General features: G+C 42.1%; 1 pseudogene across 1 annotated transcript; it reads left to right on the top strand.

Annotated features, from left to right (window-relative positions):
* The first annotated feature begins 6,901 nt into the window (after positions 1 to 6,901).
* LOC309566887 (small ribosomal subunit protein uS3mA-like) lies at positions 6,902 to 7,529 on the top strand (annotated as a pseudogene). Its single transcript has one exon. The product of its transcript is annotated as a small ribosomal subunit protein uS3mA-like (transcript).
* Positions 7,530 to 24,455: the final 16,926 nt, after the last annotated feature.

Below are 24,455 nucleotides of genomic sequence, written 5' to 3'. Positions count from 1 at the left end.
TTAGAGTTAAACTACTACTAGTAAGAGTAGTAGTTGTAAGTAAGTAGGAGTAATAAATGCCCTGGTGTCAGAGGGCAAAAATTTTCCCTGGTGTCAGAGTAATAAATGCTTCTCGATTAGTGGTCAATGGGAGCAATAAATGCCCTGGCGATGACAGATGTGGTCATCTTATTTATATCAACTAACAATTTTGGAGATTTCTGTCTAAATGGTTGCTGTTTGGTTGAGTTGTAAACTAGAAGAACAGTAGGTATGATCAGGGTGATTTCAACAAAAATACTAATTTTATCAGAAAAATTCACCAGACATGGAAAATCTCAATATCCCTCAATGAGGTTTTCAGTCAAAATGTGCTTGAAAGAAAAATGATCTACTTAGATTTTTCTTTTTTTGGGGAAATAGTTGGTAGTTTCGTTTTTAACATTTTTCACCTTTACGTTCTGATGTGTTGCATTGATGTGTGCGTTAACATGCAAAACATTAAGCCAGCCTAGTTAATAGGCTACCAACACACCAGAACTGACAAAAAAAGCACACATGTAGCATTTTTTGGAATGAAGCGCATAACATATAGTGCAATACCATATATTGTATTGTGCAGCAACTCATGTGCATCAGAGATGTGTTGGAATGCCATTGAAAATGAATGGCACCAAAATGTATTAATGCATGTACGGTGCATTGCTTTAACGTATTCTTCGTGTTCTTTTTTTTTGTAGCTGTGTTTTTCCTTTTTTTTTTTTTTTTAGTGTTCTGTCATTTTACAGAAAAGGTAACCTAATGTAAACTAATGAGGCTAATGAAGAACAGTCTTTTGACACAAACACAGGTCCAATGTAGTTTAAAGACAATTGCACCTTTTAACCAATTAAAGTCATTGTAAAGTTTATTTAATTTTTTTTTTAAGTTAAAATAACCAACATGTTATACTTACCTGTTGAAGCAGCTAGAGTGGTCCTGAACCTCCTCTTCCTGGGTCCCCTGTCAGCACTCTTGGCTCCTCCTCTTCTTGGGTCCCCTGCCAGCACTCTTGACTCCTCCTCTTATTGATGCGCCAACATAGCAAGCCGCTTCCTTTGGTTGTACACCTGCGGGCTCGGTATTGTGCAGCTCGGTCAAGACCCCCTGCTCCTGCCTCACAGGATTTGATTGACAGCAGCAGTAGCCAATGGCTTCCGTTGCTCTCACTGAGCCCTATGAGGAGAATAAAGCCTCTTACACACTATCAGATTATTGGACTAATTTTTGTCTGTTTTTTGTTGCATGCTAATCTCATATTGAAAGTGAAGAGGTTACTCAACATACGTAAAATTCTCGTACAACAGAATTCATATTCAGAAGTATTGTCACGTGTTGAATTGTTTTGTATGTCTTCTTTCGTTTCCAAGTATTTGTAGTCTTGCTCTTACGATTTTTTCGGACAAAAACTGTACTTATGAAATGAAAATCGGACGTTGTGTTCACTTACGATAACATTTTAATATGAAATAGGTGCAAAGAGGTTGCAACAGCGCTACCTGTTAAAGTGATTAAGTGCCAACTTAAATAAACGTGCTAGTACACTATTAAGAAAATAAAGTTTGGGTCCAAAGTAAAGTGCACTAGTGACTTGTGATGTGACAAGAATAACCAATTATTTATCCTGGACCCAAAGAAGTGCAAGTAAATAAAGTGCTAATTGATGCGCCATATATATACTGAAATAATGGAGAATCAGTGAATTTTATTTCAAAGAATAAAAGTGCAATTTATTAGTGGTGAATAGTATTTTACTGAGAACCAACTTCAATAAAATAATAAATAAATGAATAAACAAATTGTTTCTCGTAATAAAGTGCTGTGTGTGGTTTAAGTGAAAATACCACTCAATTGCTGGGGCCCCCATCTCAGAGTGTAGGAGATGTATGAGAGGGGAGGGGTTCTTTGCCACTCCTTGAGAGGGGGGGTGAGGGGAGAGAGGGAAGGAGAACTTTTTTTTTTGTTTTTTTGTTTTGTTGTTGTGTATGGGTGGTGTGGACAGTGGGTATGAATGAGGAGAGAGAGGGGGGGGGGGGAAATATAGAAAAGGAAGGGAATGAACAGACAGAAGAAGAAGGGGAAACTAAGACAAGATTAAAGGCTAGGTTATTCAGGTTAAAGTATAAGGAAGTAAAGAGAGGTAAGGATTAAATGAGTGGGAATAGAGACGGAGACTTGATGACCTAACAATATCTTGTCTTAGCTGAATATTTGACAAATGATTATATATTAATGAGTCCGGAATCTCCAGAGGTCTTTATTAGACCTAGGTGATGAGAAAAATGATGTGGTTGATGTCTTTGTAAGCTATTTACTTATTAAGGAGTTATATATTCTGTAATGTTCTTTCTTTTTTTCCTCTGAAAATTCTAAATAAAATTATAAATATAAAAAAAAAAAAAAAAAAGAAAATACCACTCAGTGAAGGATTAAAATAGAGAACGATAGTAAAAGGGGATAAAAACTGGGGTTGCAATCTCCAGTGTGACCACTAGGTGTCATCCCTTATATACGACCTGTTTGTTCAGGCGATGGGATAATCTGGGGGTTCTCCAGTGGAAAAAGCGTTTAATCCAGCTTTGATTTCCTCAAATAGAGAAAGAGGACCCCATGATGCCGTATATAGTATGCAGTACAATGGAAGATAGTATTGACTCACAGTTTAGGCTATCCGAGATCAGTAGTTGCGGCCGGGAAGCTTCCGCGTTCCACGGCCCAGGCTCCGAAAACCGGAAGTGACGTAATGACGTTTTGGCTCCACCCTACGCGTTTCGTCAGAGGACGTCTGCTCCAGCAATTAGCACTTTATTTACTTAGACTTAGACTTCTTTGGGTCCAGGATAAATAATTGGTTATTCTTGTCACATCACAAGTCACTAGTGCACTTTACTTTGGATCCAAACTTTATTTTCTTAATAGTGTACTAGCATGTTTATTTAAGTTGCCACTTAATCACTTTAACAGGTAGCGCCGTTGCAACCTCTTTGCACCTATTTCATTTTCTAACCCCTGTGGGTTTGGTTGTTGGCAGCTTACACCTTTTAAAAAAATGTAGATATCTTTCATATAACTCCATAGCGCTGGTCACCCCCGTTTCTTAAAAATTTTAATATGTCCTCACACTTCGTTTTTTTGTCTGAAAATTCGTAGTCGGCTGTCAAAAGCACCATAACGACAGCCAACATTTTACTTCTGATTTTCTTATCGTGTGTGGGCCTTAAGAGAGAGCAGGGCTGCTGTACTTGGGCACAGCGCTGGATTGAGAAAGGACGGTAAGCGGCCAATATATTCAAGGGGACATTTTTTTTTAAGCTTAATGCAGAGAATGCATTAAGGTAAAAAAGATCATGCTGTATTTTTTACATGTATATTTTTTTATACTACCATAACCTACCACCAAACAACATCCCAAAATAAATTCTTCTGCTCCTGATGATTGCAGCGATACCACATATGTGTATGTTATTTGTTTTTTGTACCAGAAACAATAGTGCATATTTTGCGTTTTTTTTGTCCTACCTAAAACACACTGACGCTAACTGACACTGATACTAAATAAAAAAAAAATCCTTCCCAAAATATACTGACCCTGACTTTTGACCCTTGACTTGACCAACACACTAACCCTGGCATTGACAAACCTTGATCTAGGTATTTTTTCTTTTTTCTTTATTTTTTTAATTTTCATTTTGTAATTTTATTTTGTATTATTATTATTTATTTGTTTTTTTACACATACTTTTTTTTTCTTTCTGCAGGGAGATAGAAATATACAATGTATCTTTCCTCTCCATTCACAGAGAGAGAAACACAGGGGCGGGCTTCACAATGACTGTCAATCAGAGGCTACCACAGTGATCAAGTGACCCGGAATCTGGAGTTCCGGGTACTGATCATTAGTATGGGACACGGGGCTCTCGATTCTCCCAGTACAAAGACAGATATGCATATATGCGACCCCACCGCAAAAAGCCCAGTCCAGTGAGGATATATGTGTTATGTCAGCGTGAAGGGTTTAAACTTAGGACATATGCTATAAAAGTACTTCAAACAAAGTTTCTAGGGCTTATCTACGTTCAGCTCCTCTCCCCCATCAATATTACTGGCAATTACCAGCTGTCCAGATGACAGCCAGGAATTTCTATATAAAACAAACTTATTGTAAAATTACTATCGAGTCTGCAAATGTCTGCAAGCGACCCTTCCATGAAAGATGATGCCTATTTAGTTAACCCTTAGTTAACCTTCCTTCTCTTCTCCCCTTAGCTATTATTTTTCTGCGGATTTTAATTTTATTTTTTTACCATTATCCTTTAAAATGTTTTCATTTTAATTTATTATCAGTCATTGGTTGTTGAGTTTTTTAGGAATCATAGTTATTGTTTTGTCATTATGCTAGGGAACTGTTTATATAAAGGCTTGCTCACAACTTTCTCCAAGGATCCTCAAATTTTTCCAAATGAATCTAATTAGAACAATAGGAGACAGCTTCAGGAATCTTGCATGAAAACATTCATAAATAGATCCTTTAATAATTATCATAAGAAGAGAGAAAAGGAGCGCCTCTAAGTGCAATATGCTTTTAATCCAAGATTACACATACGATATAAAAACTCACATGGGGTACAGTAATACAAGGCTCAAACGATGGTAACGGCAGATGGTGGTGAAATCCAGTGTCCGAAGATGGAATGCAGGGGGAAGCTGATGAATACAGCAGGAAGAAAAACTGAGCCGGCCGTTGTCATCCGGGATCCGGTACTTCCAGCTGTCGGGCTGGAACGCAGGGTAAAGCCGCATGACGTCACTAAAGTCAATGGAAAGACACGACGCATTTCAGAGCATGCGCCAAGCTCCCAGCGAGCATGCGTGCTCTTTTTTCAAGCTTGGGAGCTTGGCGCATGCTCTGAAACGCGTTGTGTCTTTCCATTGACTTTAGTGACCCCACACGGCTTTACGCTGCATTCCAGCCCGACACGCGGAAGTACGCAGTTTGTCTTCCTGCTGTATTCATCAGCTTCCACCTGCATTCCATCTTCGGACACTGGATTTCACCACCATCTGCTGTCAACATCGTTTGAGCCTTGTATTACTGTACCCCATGTGAGTTTTTATATCGTATGTGTAATCTTGGATTAAAAGCATATTGCACTTAGAAGCGCTCCGTTTCTCTCTTCTCATCCTTTTCACAGAGCACTGACTTCCCTGTGTTGTGGAGCTTGCCCTTCGTTGCGGACTGTTTTTTCCTTAATGGACTTCCATACCCTCACAGTATGTCCCATGCACACTTGCACCATTGTTATTTGAAGTTCTGACATTTTTAATGTATTGCTCACCATACGCCGGTCAAACCGACCTCTCGTAATCACCCTGAGCGCCAGCTAATCTACTGTTTTTTCAATAATTATCATAAGGAAAGCTCTGATGAGTCCATGGTTGCTAACATGTGTCATGCACGGGAGGAAGGAATCAGTCTGATCAGTCACAATGATCAACCCATATACAAACTCAGTAGCCTTATCATCATGCAAGTGTGCGTTTTATTCTTCCCTTGTTATTATCCGTGGTCTTTTGACGCTGTTATTTATCCCTATTTAGTACTTCCCTGTCATAAATGCAAAGCTCCTTACATTGCATAAATTACTGAGTTGTAGATTTTGTCAATGTGATGAAATGAATTTAATTGCTGCCAAATGCCTAGCTGAGCAGATGTGTTTGAGACTTCTTTTGAACACTTCCAGAGAGGGTGTCTCTCAACTCCTGCCACACAGAAATTTCTATAGAGCTACTCGAGGTTAGGACAAGAGGATTACAGCATCACATACATCTTGCAGTTCTGTGAGTCTCACTTGTAGCTATTTAGGTGCCATGTGCACTGGGTGTTTAATACCGGCTCGAGCATTTAGTTGTGGGTGGAGGGCACAGTTTAGCACTGCTGCTGGCAGCCTGGCAGACCCTATGTGGGGCTGACAGCTGCTGTGGCTGAACATTGCACCTAGTGCTAGGAATATTTTGGGCAGTATGTGCTCATGCAAGAATGCCTGGAACACAAGAAGTCTGAGTTCTTGGCATCCCTCCCTGGACACATATTACCCTAAACACTTGTAACACTAGGTGCACCATCCAGCCACAGCAGCTTTCAGCCTCTCATAGAGCTTGACAGGCTGCCAGCAGTGGGACTTGTCAGTGCACCTGTGCTCCCTGCCTGCAGCTAAGTTCCCAGTGTGCATGGAGCCTTAGGAGTAGAAACGGCAGTTTCGCAGGAATGAAAGTAAATGTCCATTTTTACATTGCCTTCCATCCTAAACTATTGGGTTGACATTTATTTAATATTCTATTTTTAATATGATTTAATATTCTTCTTTCCAGTTGAAGCAGCAATGAAGTGTATATTAAAGCCCAAACATTTTCATTTATTTTCATGATTGTACGTAGGGAAGGGTTAGACGCTTAGTCAAATACTGCCTGTGTCCCCGCTGGGGAGATCCACTCTTTCTGTTTTTCCTGGTGATATTTGTCACTGAGATTGAGAGAGAGAAAAATTCATAATTTTGAGGTGTCACTGGAACAGGATCTGAGGGGAAGTCTTTCAATGGAGACAGATGTTCCAGCGATAACTGTCTATGATGGGATTTCCTACACTTTGAAGGGAAAGGATTACAGGGAGATAAAAGAGTGCAATAAACCTGAAAGGGGTTTTTGCAAAATAGTAGATTTGTATTTTTGACCCTTGCAATCTCCCCAAATGGACTATTTTAAAAGCTAGTATAAACCTAACTCACTGCTACATCATATGTATCACTTCTTTCACATTTACAGGTCTCGTTTTAAGTACATATTACTTTTGCCATGTTTTCTTTATTGCTTATTTACAGTTTAGTACAAGGTTACACGTAGGATGCCGCTCAGCAGGACTCGTTGGTAGCCTGGAAGATGGCGGCGTCCATCAGCAGTGCTGTGTGCCGATTGCAGGTTTTACCTAAAGGACTAGATTTCATTCTTCCCAGATATTGTCAAATTCGTGCCATTCAGACAACTTCTATATGTCTAAAAAACCGGGCAGCACGTGTGCGTGTAAGTAAAAGTGACAAGCCTGTGACCTATGAAGAAGCCCACCCTCCACACTTTATTGCCCATAGGAAAGGATGGCTGTCTCAACACTCAAGTAACTTGGATGGTGAAGAGGACGCTGCAGGGTGTACTATAGAAGATATCTACATTTGAAAATTTATGTATGGCACAGCCACATTCCATGGCTGTCTGGCTAATGAGATTTTGATCAAGAGAGGAACCAATGTTATAGTGTTCCTATATAATATAATTATATCATTATCTGAAAGTTTGCTCCGCATAAGCTCTATTTTCTAACTGGCTACACTGAGACATTGCTGTTTTACTTGTACAAATGTCCAGTAAGGCTTGAAATACAAACTGTAGATTTTTTTTTGCAAATGGTTGTAATTCCACCCTTAAGAGCGAATTTTCCTTGTCTGAGTGATCAGCAATTATAAAAAGTATGTAAATAAATATTTTTTTTTGGAAAAAAAAAAAAAAGTACAGTTTAAAGTAATATTAAGCTTTACTTTCTTTTTTCTAAATTTCACCTGCTAAAGCTAAATGATGAACAGCTGCAGGAGACTGCACAATATGATACACAGTTAGCGTGCTCTTCAGGATCTGCAATCATCTCCAGTGGACAGTGAAAAATGAATGTCTTTGGGCACAAATATGAAGAAAATAATATATAGGGAAATGTTGCCCCAGGTATTGGAAATTCATTTGTGTAATGGCGCTTTTCCACTGCATGAAACCGAATGGTACGGCTCTCAAAAACACCACCTCGATTGTGGTTCCAAGAGGTACCATTTGCATGCAGTCACTACTAGCCACTGATTGGTCAGAGAATCCCACCCACCCTATTGTTATCCCACCCACTTAACTTTAGTACTACTTTAGTGGAAAAGCAAACCATACCGTACCGAACCGTTCCAACACCGTACCATGCGGTACCAGCAGTGGAAAAGCAAACCGGGCCAAGCAGGGCCAAGCAGGACCGAGTAGAGCCAAGCCGGTACTTGCAGTGGAAAAGTGCCATAAGTTGAGCATGTAATACTACTTTATGTTTTCACCTCTGCATGATGCACCTCCCCTGACAAAGCCATGTAGACAGGGCCACCACTAGAGCACCACAGTCTACCTGACAGGGCCCCAATCTCTTCCATGAGCTGCTCACAGGCAGCCCCTGCCAAACCCAGTACAAAAGTCCTACCTTCACCTATTTATTGATGACCCAACATGGCCCTAAAGGCCCTAACACCTCTCAACTCATTTACTGCATACATGAAATAACACATACAACTATTATGAAAACAACAAAACTGAACCACCTAAAGGATAACTAAATCTAGGAACAAAAATGACATATTTTGCAGCTATCCATTCCTTAGGTTCCTTTTTCAGGCTATATATGTTTTCTTCCCATACAAAAAAAAAATACTATTGATGCTGCCAGAACACCAATGTCCATGTAACTTCCTATACATTGAAGTGAAGACTGAATTTTATTGGCTTTCTCAGCTATTTTCTGTAAAGTTCAACCCCCCTCCAACTTTTACATTAGAGATGAGAAGAAAAAGGGTTTGTTGTCCAAACTATGAGAGCAGTCTAAGGTGACAACGCTGCTCCTTAAAGAGTAACTCCACTTTTATTAACAAATAAAAAAACATTCCTCTCTGGGTGATCAATGTACACTGCAATGATTTTAACAAACTTCATTGCAGATCTCAACCTTTTGATTTTCTGAAGAAATCGTTGTTTGTGCAGAGTGCATCTGTATGGGAGTGGTTTTATAATCATCAATAAGCTGCTTCACCTGTAGGGCTTTAGTGAAGAAAGTTGTAGGGACCGCATCCCTTTAGATGTTATTTCCCTTTGGGAGTATCTCACTAAAAAGGATATTTTTGTTGCAGGGAATGCCCAAAATTTAAATTTTATCTTTGTGCAGACTTTTGGTAAAATCGGTAAGCCAATCACTCAAGCAGGAAATAACATATCAGGGGGGCGTTCTGTACACCATCTGTGTACAGAATGCTTCTAGGTAGCCATATTGCATTGCATTTTACAGAAAATTACAGCACTGCAGTTTGAAAAGCAAAGGTAATTTTTAATAACATTCAATTACAATAGGACGTGTGATGCAATTGTATAACCTGTATTATTTTTAAAATAGTTTTCGAGTTTTTTTCCACCCACGAAAGTGGAGTTACCTTTTCAGAAATACAGTGCAGTGAGTGAAGGAGTGTCACCCTACGACAGAAATTGTGTTACTGGTAGGCTCACCAGGTAAAAGAAAAGTCTGAAAAAATCAAAATAAAGCAGACCACGTATCTAATCTGATAAGCAGCCATATAACAATGTTTTGTTTTTTAGTTTAGACACAGTAAAAAAGATGCTGTCCCTAACAGGATTCCAGCTAACTTTTTATTTGTTAATATATAAGCCAACATCCAACTCATTACTGTGAGCAACCCACTTTTCATAGAACATAGAAACATAGAAAAGTGACGACAGAAAAAGACCAAGTAGTCCACCGAGTCTGCCCACTTTTTTTTTTTTTTTTTTGAGCTACCATAGAGAATATGACTGATGCAGATGGCAGCTCTACTTTACCCTCAGCTGTACATTCCCAGACAGCACCCATATATTATTAAACATGTCCCAATCTCTGGCAGTGACAGTTTTTAAGCAGGTCCATGTTGGTCCTTAGCCAACAATTGGGCAGCCATTTTTTTTCTAACCGGTAGAGCTGTTGCTTCTTTATGTCAGCTCTGATAGAGCCCTGGGTTCACCGAATGACCAATCTGCTGCTTGCTGCAACAATCACAAAATCCTTGCTTTGAATGACCTGGCAACCATGCCTGAAGTGTATAGGTGAAGCTCTTTAGTGACTTAGGAGTGCAGAGCTTCTGTAAGGACAGATGTAAGGTGTGAATTTTAGGTTTATGGGAATGTAAAAGCAAGGTGTATTGGGTGTGTTGTACCACCCATGGGCACTCCTGTCATGCCCAGGACCCTCTGTTGACCCAATGAGGCATGATCCCAATATGGGATGACTACCTGACCCCCTCTATCAGTGATCCCATGTAAATGGTGAAACATGCTGGGTTTTGGAGACTTTGTTTTTATGGGTCACTGCCACTAACAAAGATGCTACTCGAGAAAATAGTGTTTGCAGGATACAGATTAAAACTAAGAAATGAGACTGTAAAGAATAGAGAGGCAAAATATAGGTATATAAAGTAACAGAAAGTCAGAGTCCTTACAAGTCTTTGCAAATCATAGAGAGCGGACCTATTAAAAGGCATTAAAGAAAACTGACCAAAGAAGTAAGTCCCTGGAAAAAGACCAAAAGAGTTAGAGAAGTAATACATGCAAAGCACAAAAACCAAAACAACAGTAAAGAAGAAGTGATACATATGAACTGAAAGTGAGTTTTAGTTATATGATATAAGACAGTGGTAGTACCAAATAAAAATTACCGTATATGTTATTGTAGTCCAGTGGTAGAGGAGGCAAAGATTCGATGAAACATGTATATATACACACACACAGACTACCCATCTCCAAAAGTATTGGGACGTCTACCTTTTCATATGAACTTTAATGGCATCCCTGTCTTTGTCTGTAGGGTTCAGTTGGCCCACCCTTTACAGCTATAACAGCTTCAACTCTTCCGGGAAGGCTGTCCACAAGGCTTAGAAGTGTGTCTGGGAATGTTTGACCATTTTTTCAGAATCGCCTGACTCGCAGTCTCTGCTCTAATCCATCCCAAAGGTGTTCTTTCCGGTTGAGGTCAGGCCAGTCAAGCTCCTCCACCCCAAACTCACTCATCCATGTCTTTATGGACCTTGCTTTGTGCAACAGTCATGTTGGAACAGGAAGGGGCCACCCCCAAACTGTTCCCACAAAGTTGGGAGCATGAAATTGTCCAAAATGTCTTTTTCTAACTGTAAGTCACTACTATTTACAATAAATGCTTTTTGATGATATATGCACTATGAGAGGTGTCCTGCTTATCTCCACATGACTTGAACACAAGATCTTGTGTTGGCTGCTTTTCGCTTTTATTAATGTTTGATTTATTTTAGTTAGGCTCAGCAAATTGTCACATTTATCGTATTATAAAAAAATAAAAGTTCTCGTCCTACACGCCTGACCTCACAAATGCGCTTCTGGAAGAATGGGCAAACATTCCCATAGACACACTCCTAAACCATTGTGGTCAGCCTTCCCGGAAGAGTTGAAGCTGTTATAGCTGCAAAGGGTGGGCCAACTCAATATTCAACCCTACAGACTTAAGGCTCGTACACACGATAAGAAAATCTGTAGGGAAAATTCGTCCGACGACCGATCTGCCGATTTTCGGATAGTTAGTATGGTGCTTTCAACAGCCAACTCCGACTTTTCGGCTGACAAAATCCTGATGTGCAGGCTATAAAATTTTTGTCGTCCGTAATACAATGTCCGATTTTCGTCTCATTAGTACAGATTTAGACGGAAAAAAATCTTATGAGCAAGACTAGGCATGCTCAGAGATGAAAGAACACATACAAAGCAATCCAACATATGACATCACTTCTGAAGTAGAATTCTGTCGTACGGGAAAATTCGTATGAAAATAACCTCTTCACTTTCCACATCAGACTAGCATGCCACAAAAAATGGACGACAGATCGTTCCATAATCTGATCGTGTGTACGGGTTTAAGACTAGGATGCCATCAAAGTTCATGTGCGTGTAAAGGCAGGCGTCCCAATTCTTTTGACAATACAGTATATGTACATATATATATATTAATATACATATATATATATATATTTATTAAATTTAAATATGTTATATTTTATATATTACATTACTAATACCAGGTATCTTGGTATACATGTAGAAACTAAAGCCCCGTACACACGATCAGATTATCGAACGATCTGTCGTCCGTTTTTTGTGGCATGCTAGTCTGATGTGGAAAGTGAAGAGGTTATTTTCATACGAATTTTCCCGTACGACAGAATTCTACTTCAGAAGTGATGTCATGTGTTGGATTGCTTTGTATGTGTTCTTTCATCTCTGAGCATGCCTAGTCTTGCTCTTAAGATTTTTTTCCGTCTAAATCTGTACTAATGAGACGAAAATCGTACGTTGTATCACGGACGACAAAAATTTTATAGCCTGCACATCAGGATTTTGTCAGCCGAAAAGTCGGAGTTGGCTGTCAAAAGCACCATACTAACAATCCGAAAATCGGCAGATCGGTCGTCGGACGAATTTTGCCTACAGATTTTCTTATCGTGTGTACGGACCTTAAGGCTGGGCAAACATTCTACAATTTCCTGGTAGAAGTTGCTTTTAGATTTACCACACCCATATAATATGAGGTCAAACCTAAACACTATCAATTTGTGTGCAATCAGGCAGGTCCTTGCATTAAATAGTTGAAGGTAAATCTAAAGGAAATTGAATAGGAAAATTGTATTATGTATGGCCAGCCAAGTTTTGGGTTGGTTTTGTGGAACCTTCGTGATAACGTATCTGTTCATTTGTAGATGGACACTTGCTAGAATTGTTTTCTATTTGTTATTATGCTGTGTACAAACCACTGATATGTTATTCAATTGTGCAAGTCTCCTCACCTGATTAATCAAGAAATCCACACAAGTCGTTTTAGTGCATGCAAAATCCTTTAATCTCTCTGCAGACAAAGCCATCTGCTACTTGTCACCTGGGTGAGGGACCTTTGTCCTTGGCGCCTCTCATGTGCCTGTTTTCCACGAGGATTGTGCAGTGTCATGCTGAGATCTGATCACCGATCCCCTCTTCGCTCCTCCTGCATCAGGATGGGATTTAGGACTGTCAGAAATGAGCCCTCAGTGGGTGTATAGGTGACAGTCCAGGTTATTGCACTGTAGAAGGGAATGTAAGGTTACACACTGAACTGTGTTTATTGCTTCTAGGCAACATTTTACAAGCCTATACCAAATGTACTTGTCAATAATTAATGGCCTTGTTAATACTTTCAAAAAGATTATCATGCTATCAGTTTTAAAGGCCTGAAATGACACCCACCCAATCACTTATCAACATTCATACGTTAGAGCAGGTGTATATTGAAATGTTCTTTTATGTTTATGTATATATAGATTCACCTTATAAAGTGACAATAATATTATTATTTAATAAAAAAGGTACCGTATATACTCGAGTATAAGCCGAGTTTTTCAGTACATTTTTTTGTGCTGAAAACGTCCCCCTCGGCTTATACTCGAGTCAACAAAAAAAAAAAGTTCCCGGCCGCTCTGACATATTTAAGATTTAAAAATGGCGCCGCCCGGCGTATACATGTCACCGCGCATGCGCCGCCACCGCTCGGGACAGGCCGGAAATAGCCGAACGTATACCAGCTGTCCCGAGCGGCGGCGGCGCGTGAGCAATGACGTGTCGGGGCCGGGCGGCGCCATTTTTAAAATGAAGGCGCCTCTGGAACAGGTAAGTGAGACAGCCGCACTAGTATGCCCGCCACCTCTTGTACCATGCTTGCCACATTGAATTCTCCTGTACATGCCAGCCACACTGCATTCTCCTGTACCATGCCAGTCACACTGAATTCTCCTATACCATGCTTGCCACATTGAATTCTCCTGTACATGCCAGCCACACTGCATTCTCCTGTACCATGCCAGTCACACTGAATTCTCCTATACCATGCTTGCCACAGTTAATTCTCCTGTACCATGCCAGTCACACTGCATTCTCCTGTACCATGCCAGTCACACTGAATTCTCCTGTACATGCCTGCCACCCTGAATTCTCCTGTACATGCCAGCCACACTGCATTCTCCTGTACCATGCTTGCCACCCTGCATTCTCCTGTACCATGCCAGCCACACTGCATTCTCCTGTACCATGCCAGCTACCCTGCATTCTCCTGTACCATGCCAGCCCCCCTGCATTCTCCTGTACCATGCCCGCCACCCTGCATTTTCACCATAGGCTTATACACGAGTCAATCATTTTTCCCATCTTTTTGTGGTAAAAGTAGGGGCCTCGGCTTATACTCGGGTCGGCTTATACTCGAGTATATACGGTAATTCCAGGGAAGATCTGGTGCTGGATGGAGTGACCATTTGCCTTGGCATATACTGTATTTATGGGGTTACTGCTAATAATGAAGCTGAAAAAAGAAAAGTTAGAAACTTCTAACCATAGTGTCAGTGTGATGGTAAAGCCCCTGATGCTGATTCATTAATTAGTGAGAAGGCTGCAGGTGGAGAGGTGTCATAGGAAGCTACGTTCCTGAGTCAACAGTTGCATGGTTGGACAGCACGGAGGGTGACGTTTATAAATCATAAGATTGATTTTAAAAATTATTTGGCTGACAAAAGAGGGGTAAAGGGGTAGTCCTATCTTGTTTTTTTTTTCTTGATGCAGAAGGGTGAGAGTGTATTCATCTTAGGACTGGGAGTGTGTTATTGGCAGAATCAAACCAAGTGAAAATTAAAAAAAGCAAACTTGGAAAAAAAAGAAAACTAATATAGCCACCACATCTAAGGACTGGTGAACTACAATATATTAAATTTTTTTAGTTTTTGGGCTTGGATATATTTTGATTCCTGAAAGTTACTGGACTTAAAAGATAAGTTCACCTTTAACCGCTTCAACATCAACATACATACATACATATATTATATTATATATATATATATATATATATATATATATATATATATATATATATATATATATATGGCCTGGTATTGCAGCGGGTATAGTGGGATCATAGTTCAGGCTATAACCATGACCCCAGTATAATTTTTTCAAGCAGACAATTTTTTTTTTTAGTAAAAGTAATCCAAGTGGCTATGTAGGCTCTGGATTACTTTTACAGGTGGCGGAATGGGGTCCCCCCTCCTGTCCAGCCATTACGAGGCTCTCCCATCCAATCGGAAGCTTGGTAAGGATGTGACCGATGCCATTGGTTCCCCCTGACACACTGAGAGGAACTTATATTGTTCCTGCCATTGTGTGATGTCAGAAACCAGAAGCAACAAGGATTTAGGTCCCTTTCACACTTGTGCGACTTGAAAGTCATGCGATTTTGCCGCAATTTTGACAAGACTTTGACTGGACTTGAAGCAATGCCTGTGTACTCTTGAGGTCTATAGATCAAAGTCAGACCAAAGTAATGCAGGGACTACTTTGAATTCGCTGCTACTTGAAGTCGCACAGATATGAACGGTACTTATTGGAAATCATGGGGTACGACTTGTCATGTGACTTTGCATTCCCAAGTTGCAGGACAAGTCTGCTGAGCAGGTGACAGAGTGTGATAATACAAAGAAACAGCGCAAAATTGATAATTGGCAATAAATTAGTAAGCCGCTGAAAGTGCTTAACGTGATAAATAAATACACCCAAATGACAAATAGCATACTCAATCACTAAAAATAAATAAAAACATTCAAATTGCACCCCGTGAAGTGAATATGCAAAGTTCATAAAAAGTCCATAAAAACTCAATATAATCAATAGACTCAGTGAAACAGTCCAATATATTGTTAAGGTGCTTCAGCAGGTAGCCAGTGAAAGGTTTCCACCAAAAACCAAAAAGGTGCTCAAGTGCTGGAAATCATGTGCGAAATCATGCTGCCATGGTGTGGTGATAAAAGTGACTTTTTCCTCTCCCCCAGGAAGTTGCACTTACCGGACGAAATGGACCCCTAGACAATATTGTGTAAGGGTCACACAGGCTAAGTCCGGCAAGGAATCCGGGCAATAATCCTTAGGGCTGCTTAGGACCACTTGGGGACCTCCTTTGGGCTCTCACCAGGATAGGACCATATGCAGAAGAAAAAGCTCACGATAGTGTAATATTGCTAACACTAAATATTTATTAGACATAAAGATAAACACTCACATTTTTGGAATTAAAAGCAAGCGGTGTACAGTCATAGAGCGGTATGTCTGATTCCTATGATCGCGGTGTGCTGCGGACTCTCGTGGCTCCGGCGTGCGTTCCACCGCTACCGGAAATGACGTCACAACAGGCGTGGAACTGGAAATTGCGTCAACGCGTTTCGCCTCCCTATTGGGCGTTATCACAGACGTATGTGATAGACGTATGTGATGTATCACACACTATGCGACAGAGTGTGCAGAGCTGTCAGGTCCCGATGTTCTCTATGGGGGAATTGGATGGGAACGGACCGTCTGTCCGTTCTCATCCGATCCCATCCGATCCGACCCACTGGATGGATGGAAAATAGGGTTTCCATCAGTCCAAATTTGACGGATCAGATGTCAGCGGACATGTCTCCGCTGATATCCGATGCCCCATAGAAATGCACGGGGCATCCGTTCAGATCCGCCAAAAAAACAGACAGGCGGATCTGAACGGTCCGGCTGTGTGAAAGGGGCCTAACAGGCCATGTTTGCAAGAAAACTGAAATACATCACATGTGATATCATTTGCTGTTAACCTGCAAAGGCTTTTAAAGCGTCGCCTATGCATAATTTTATGTACCATAGTTTGTCAGCATTTGGTATTTATTTGCTCTACGTATAATCATCTTTTATATTTTACGAAAAATATATATATATAATAATATCGTTTTTGAAAAACCGCTTCAAAACTACCTTTATTCTTTAGGACATCTGCTTTTAAATGTATATATAATGTTTGGGGTTCTAAGTAATTTTCTAGAAAAAAAAATGCAGATTTTAACATATATGACCGAATTGACAGAATTGGCTTGGGAAGCTAGTGGTTAAGAAAAAAATAATAAATACACATATTTTTTCAGGAAAAAATGTGCATTTATTTATTTTTGGTGAGCCTGCAGAGCATTGCATCCATGATCAATAGATCGCGAGAGCAAAGTCAGGCTCTTGCAGACACTGCCACCAGCTTGCCTGTAGGTACCTCCATATGGGAAGACATTTACTAAGCTGGAGGAATGGTCAATGAACTTCGACACACTTATCAGCGCCCTTGTAGTTAATTGAGAATTAGAAGTTGTCTGCGGCCTTAGATTTGAAGTTTATTCATTTACATATTGCTGTGGAAAAATGTGATTTTTGACTTATCGTAAAATTAATTTCTCTGATGTTCATTGACACACACAGCTTCTGGTATTCTTAGCATTGGGTTATACTGCCCCCAAAAGGAGTAAGACACTAGTCAGAAAAAAATATGGCTACACCCATGTGAAGTCCCAGGGGGTATACTCCCTCTCTCTGCTATAGCCACTCAGTTTTGTTACAAGCAGTGTCAGGAGAATTATAACTCCTGGGTGCTGTGTCCGTCAATGAACATCAGAGAAACGGATTTTACAGTAAGTCAAAAATGCCATTTTCTCTTTTGTTCATTGATTGATACAGCCTCTGGTATTCTTAACCATTGGGACTTCCCAAAGCAGCGTTAAAAAGGAGGGGTGGGAAACTGCAAAAAATTCCCAAGGCTAAACATTAGCCAACCAGGCAACAGGGGCTCAACCAAACAACTGGAGTCCACCTGAAAAAAACAAAACATCCTCAAAGAGTATCAGGTCTTTTTAAACAGCAGCCTGCAAAATCTTGTGGCCAAAGAAAGCATCCGCAGATGCCAACACATCCACTTTATAAAACTTTGGAAAAAAGTGCACAGATGACCAGGTGCAACACTGATGCCTGATGACGGAAGGCCCAGGAGGCACTAGGCACCCTAGTAGAGTGCGCCTTGACAGGGAAAGGAGGAACCTGACCCCTGATGGAATAGCCCTGAACCACTGTCTCTCTGATCCATTTAGAAATGGTCCCAGAGGAAGCAGACAACCCTTTTTGAGGTCCATCCGTGAGCACACAAACAGAGAGTCTGACTTCCTGAAAGACTCCGTAGCTGCTAGGTACACCCTAATTGCCCAGACCACAGCCAAGGCATGCAACACAATTTCCTTATGATGTTTAAGCCTGGGACACAGGGAAGGCAACACAATGTCTTCATTCAAATGAAAATCAGAGACCACTTTAGGAAGGAATGACGGACAGGGGGAAAGCACAACCATATCCCGGTGAATCACCAGATAAGGTTAACGACAGGATAACGACGCCAGGTTCGACACCCTGCGTGCAGAGGTTATAGCCACCAAAAAGGCCACCTTCTGGGACAGCTTAAGCAGGGGAAACTCCCAAATGTTCTCAAAGGGAGAATGCTGGAGAATCTAAACTACCAAATTGAGGTCCCAAGGCGACAAAGGAGACCACACTGGAGGGACCAAGTGCTGAACACCCTGAAGAGAGGTACACACGAGAGCTGTAGCCAAGGGTCATTGGAAGAAGACCACCAAGGCCGATACCTGGCCCTTGATAGTACTCAAGGTCAACTTCTGTTCAATCCCCTGTTGAAGGAAGGTCAAGATCCAAGCCACCAAAAAAGAGCAAGGAAGAACCCCAAGGGATTCACACCATGCAATGTACATCTTCCACGTACAATGGTAGATCTTCAACAGCGTAGTAATCACTGATTCAGATCATCCCCTATCCTTCAGAACCTGGCTTTCAAAAGCCAAGCCTGCAAAACCAGCGACTGTAAAGCAGGTTTTGAAATTGGCCCTTGGAACAGCAGATCCTCCCTGAGGGGAGGCCTCCAAGGAAATGTCGGCAACCAGCTGCACTAGGTTGGCTTACCAGGCCCGGCGAGGCCAGTCTGGGCCACTAAAATGACTGGAATCCCTTCTGCCTTGATCCTGTAGAAGTCTTGGCAGAAGCTTGAGAGGAGTGAAGGCGTAAATCAGACGATACTGACCCCACGGGGCCACCAGTGCATCTGTGCTATCCGCCAAAGAATCCCGTGACCGATCCACGAAAATATGTACCTTTCTGTTGAACCAAGACGCCAACAGATCCACCTCGGTGGTGCCCCCTGAAGATACAACTGATGAAACACTTCTGGATGAAGAAGCCTTTCCTCTTGGTCTAACGCTTGCCGACTGAGGTTATCCACCTGCCAATGTTCCACTCTGGGAAAGTGCGGATAGGGCTGGAACAAAACGTTCTGCCCATCTGAGAATGCCGACTACCTCCAGAGCCTCCAGGACACTTCTTGTGCCCCCTTGGAGATAGACACGTCAGAAGGAATGTGCACTGGACAGCCTTGTAGACGACCCATCTAATGTTCCAGGCACAGCCTGATCTCTCGTAACTCAGGACATTGATTGATAGTCTGGATACTTCCAGGGTCCAGACCCTCTGAGCAGAACTTCTGCTGAGGATGCCTTCCCACCCGGACAGGTTGGCATTCATGGTGACCACTGTCCAATACAAGGGTAGGAAGAATTTTGCCCTGCTCGAGTGCCCGTGAACGAAGCCACCAAATCAGGGATTCTCTCATACCCCGGCTCCGCTGGATTTGGTCGTCCAGAGACTGCAGATTCTTGTTCCATGTGATGAGAATGTCCTGTTGTAGGGACCTTGTATGGAACTGCGCAAACTGGACCACCTCAAAGGTTGACACCATAAGGTCCAGCACCCGCATACAAGTCCAGTAGTCCAGTGGGACGGCCATTTGCTGGTCAGCAGGAGATGAACTGCAATGTGCAGTGTCTGAAGTTTGTCCAGAGGAAGAAACACTCTGGCTAAGGCCGAGTCCAGAGTCAGTCCCAGATAGTCTAGGTTCCCCAGGACCGCGATTCCCCACTGGCGTAACAATGCCAATACTTTAGTGAAGACCCAGGAAGCGGAGGTGAGACCAAATGGTAACGCCCCAAACTGATAATGTTCCTCTCCCACTGCGAAGCGTTGGTGACCGACACATATTGGAATGTGAAGGTAGGCATCTTTGATGTCTATGGAGGCAGGAAAATGCTCCTGACACGGAAGCCATCACTGTGCGAATGGACTCGATCCTAAACTTCTGCACCCGCACAAAGCAGTTCAGTGCCTTGAGGTCCAGAATTGGATGCACCATGCTCTTCTTCCTGGGGACTGTAAACAGGTTGAGGAAAACCCCTAAAAACATTCCGCAATTGGAACCAGGACAATCACCCCTTGAAGCAAGAGGTCTTGCACCGCCCTAAAGAGGGCCTTTAAGCGGACACGAGACAGTTGCACGGTGGAAGTTAAGAACCTTTCCGGAGGGCGAGCATGAAGCTCAATCTTGTAGCTGGATTCTATGACATTGCAGACCCATTTGTCTTGTAACAGGGAAGTCCACGTGTCCAGGAACCAGCGAAGACATCCCCCCACCCCAGATACGGGTAAGGGCGCACCTTCATGCTGAAGGAGCCTTATTTGCGGGTCTGGAGAAGCCCGGCCTTGACTTGCCAGACCAAGTTCGCTTGGATCCATCAGAGAAGACGTTGATCCCTTGTCAGTCGATCCTGAGGGACGAAAAATACTTCTTATGAGGCGAAAAGGAGGGTCCCCATCTGTAACAAGGGTCCTTGCCCTTAGTAGCCTGTGGAAGAAAGGTACTCCTGCTCCCCGTGAGACCCCTAATGATGTCATCCAGGGTAGCTCCAAACAGGCGATCTCCTTACAAAGAAAGAACAGCCAGGGCTTTTTTAAAAGTCTGGTCCCAGACCAGCATTTTAGTCAAAGGATACGCCGAAGGATCACTGCCAAAACACCGAACCACTGTTCTCCCTCTAGGTCATGGTGTAAAAGATTAGCCCACTCAGTCAGAGTTTGCGTCACCAGGGCAATGGTGAACACCGGCCTCAATGCCGAGCCAGCCAGGCTGAACATATTTCGGGCCACAGCCTCCGCCCTTGTTGTCAGCCGGGTCCTTAAAGGCCCGAGACTCTTCAACCGGAATCATGGTTGCTTTATTTAACCTGGAAACCGGAGGGCCCACCACCGTTGAAACAGACCACTTTTTGAAAAGGGACTCTTCATAGGGTATTGCCTAGCAAACCGCTTAGGGACCCCAAGGAGACGCTTTGGTCGTCCTCATTCTTTCGCGACAATTCTGTCAAATTAGGCAGTGAAAGGGAAACACCTCTTGCCTCTCTGGGGGGTTTGTGAGTGTCAAAGGGAACCTACGCCGTGTCGCAATCACAGCTGCGTCCCCATCTTTAGAGGCTCACTCACAAATACAATCAGTGCGTCTACCAGTGCCTTTGCCCGGTTGCAGACGTGGAGGATCATCCTTACTATCTGAGTATTCTCCATTAGCAACCATGCTATGCATTAAGGTGAAAAACCTTTTGTGCTTTAGCTACCCACCAGACCCCCCCCTTTTTTTCTTACCTGAACCCAAACGTTCCAGCGACGAGCACATGCCCAATGGCTCCCGCTGCTGTCAATCAAATCCAGTGACACGGTAGCCGGGGGGCGGGGCCGAGTCTGCTGTCTGTGTCAAATGGTGAGCACGCCCGCACGGGTGCCCCCATGGAAAGGGGCTCTCCGTGGGGGCACCTGATAAAAAGGAGGAGCCAGAAGCGCCGGCAGGGCACCCCAGAAAAGGAGGATCGGGGCTGCTCTGTGCAAAATCCTTGCACAGAGCAGGTGAGTATAACATGTTTGTTATTTTTAAAGAAAAAAAAAAACCTTTACAATCACTTTAAGCTTATGATCTACCAGAACACCCAGATCCTTCTCCACCAGTGAAAAGAGAAGCAGCAGACTGATGAGCTCATCTCTCTGTCACTCTGCTCTGCCCTCCTATTAGCACAGCTCCTTGTACTGTAGCAAATCTGATTGGTTCCTTGTTCTGCTTCTCCCTTAGCTGTTCAGACTGTACCATTGACTGTAAGTTCAGCTTTTAAGTAATTTTTAATACAACTTTCACATTTTTAGAAAATTTGCTTGGTTCTATTTTTGATATTGTATTAAATGTAGATAAGTATAGATTCTATTTAAGAGGAAGAGCAGATTAGCAACTGCAAAACCTCACCAACCTCTCTGATTTACAACTGCTGAGCTAAAATATCAGTCACAAATGAATATGTCTCAGGGAACCTTTACTACAGAGGTCTCCAAACTTTCTAAACAAAGGGCCAATTTACTGTCCTTCAGACTTTAGGGGGGCAGGAATGCGGCCATTGGGAGTAGAAATTGTCCTGTATCAGTGGGAGCAAACAATGCATCTTTGGTATTAGGGGGAGGAATAGCGCCTCACTACAGGTATCAGTGGGAGGAATAGTGCCCCATCATTGGTGTCAGTGGGAGGAATAGTACCCCATCATTGGTGTCAGTAGGAGAAATAGTGCTCTATCATTGATGTCATTAGGAGGAACAGTGCCCCATCATTGGTATCAGCGGGAGGAATAGTGCTCCATCATTGGTATTAATAGGAGGAATAGTGCTTCATCATTGGTGTCCGTGGGAGAAATAGTGCCCCATAATTGGTGTCAATGAGGGGAATAGAGCTCCATTATTGGTGTCAGTGAAAGGAATAGTGCTCCATTATTGGTGTCAGTGGGAAGAATAGTGCCCCATCTTTGGTATCAGTGGAAGGAATAGTGCCCCATCATTGGTATCAGTGGGAGATATAGTGCCCCATCATTGGTGTCAGGGGATGGAATAGTGCCCCATCATTGGTGTCAGTGGGAAGAATAGTGCCCCATCATTGGCATCAGGGGATAAAATAGTGCCTCAATATTGGTGTCAGTAGGAGCAATAGTGCTCCATCATTGGTGTCAGTGGAAAGAATAGTGCTCCATCATTGACATCAGTGGATGAAATAGAGCCCCATCATTAGTGTCAGTAGGAGGAATAGTGCCCCATCATTGGTGTCAGTGGGAGGAACAGTGTTCAATCATAGGAATCAGTGTGAAGAGTAGTGTCACACTGCCCCATCATTGGTGTCAGTAGGAGGACTAGTGCTCCATCATTGGTGTCAGTTCGAGCAACAGTTGAGATAGCCTCTATTAAAGTGGAACTAAACTCTCTCAATCAACAATAACTATTTTTAATTATTATTGTGCTAGCCTTAGTAAATAGATAGGAAGGAATATTATATTTTTTATTTCTTGAGTTGCTTCTTGGTTTCTGGCCTAAGCCAACATGATGTCATACATCCCTGGAGTCTTCATAGGTTTATTTTTCCCTTCATTTGGAGTAGGGTAGGAGGAGCTTTCTCAGTTAAGCACTCCCTCCTGCCTGCATGTTTGAGCTAAGGGCAGATGGATTTCAGGAAGTTAATGCTACGGGAATCAATTGTCCTTTTTCCAGATGGCTGCAGCTAGAAGTGCTAGGGGGTGTTTTTCAGAGTGATTTCTCACAAAATTAAAGCATGAAGACATGGTTGGATGGGTGAGTTTGCATTGAATATTAAAAATTTATTAAATACTGTTTTCAGTGTGTGGTGTTCAGATACAATTAAGTTAATCTTGCGGCTGACAATACACACATAGATTTCTCTTGTTTAGCCTGCCAGCTGAACGAGAGAAGTCTAATAGACTTCTACATTCAGGCTAAAACATTAAGGATGGAGGAATCTCCCCTGCCAGCTTTTGTAATCAGACAGCAGCAGGACCTGTATTTGTCTAAGTATCCGAGCAAAAATCTAATCTTAAAGCATATTTAAAAGAACACAACAACAAAATGATGCGTATCTATTATGAAACAAAAATTAATGGGATACTTAGGACAGTACAATATTACCTTTTAAAAAATAGCAGTGGCATCATCAATGTGTAGTTTGCAGTGAAGAGAAAAGCCTACAAGTGATAATAATCCTCCCTCCATCCTAATGATTGGGTACAGGTCCAGTCCACGGTCTGGATAGTTCAAATGGAAGAAATGTGATGACCGCACTCCAGAATTAGAGGATAGAAATATATTTATTTTATTCCATGAAATCCAAAATGTGAATTATGTCATGACACTATGATGCATACAGAAAACAGCATGTGACCCTTGCTGTTATCTATCTGTATCGTTGTGTTATGACATCATTCATGTTTTAGATTTCATGGAATAAAAGAAATATATTTTTATCCTCTAATTCTGGAGTGCGGTCATCACCTTTCTTCCATTTGAACCATCACTGCTTGGCACGTAGGCTTTGCAGAGAGCAAGGCTGTGATAAGATCCAGCAGTCCCCACCCACTACATGTTAACTGCAGAGAACTACAGGAAGGGGCGGATACAAGACCTTGTACAAGGAGCGGGAGGGAGCAGAAGTGACTGGTCTTTATTACAAGAAGCTCCTGCACAGATTCAAATTCCACACTGGATTACTTCTATATCTGTGAAGTATTTCAGTAAATACACAAAGCAATCCAACATTCAAGTAAGAATACATATGCCTCCTGTATTTTCACAATATTTGGTCATTCTGGAGTTTACCCTTTACGCTAAACTCTGGGATTAAAACAAAAATTATACTTGCAGCCCCCCCCCCCCCCCCCCACATACACACTGCAAGGGTTCAAAGCTTTGTAGGTCTAGGGGGTAGGGGA

This window comes from Pelophylax lessonae (genome assembly GCF_965119305.1).
Source record: "Pelophylax lessonae genome assembly, chromosome: 11".
In the NCBI taxonomy this organism is placed as follows: domain Eukaryota; kingdom Metazoa; phylum Chordata; class Amphibia; order Anura; family Ranidae; genus Pelophylax; species Pelophylax lessonae.
Note: the sequence above shows the minus strand (reverse complement) of the source record. Positions and strands in the feature narration are given on the sequence as shown.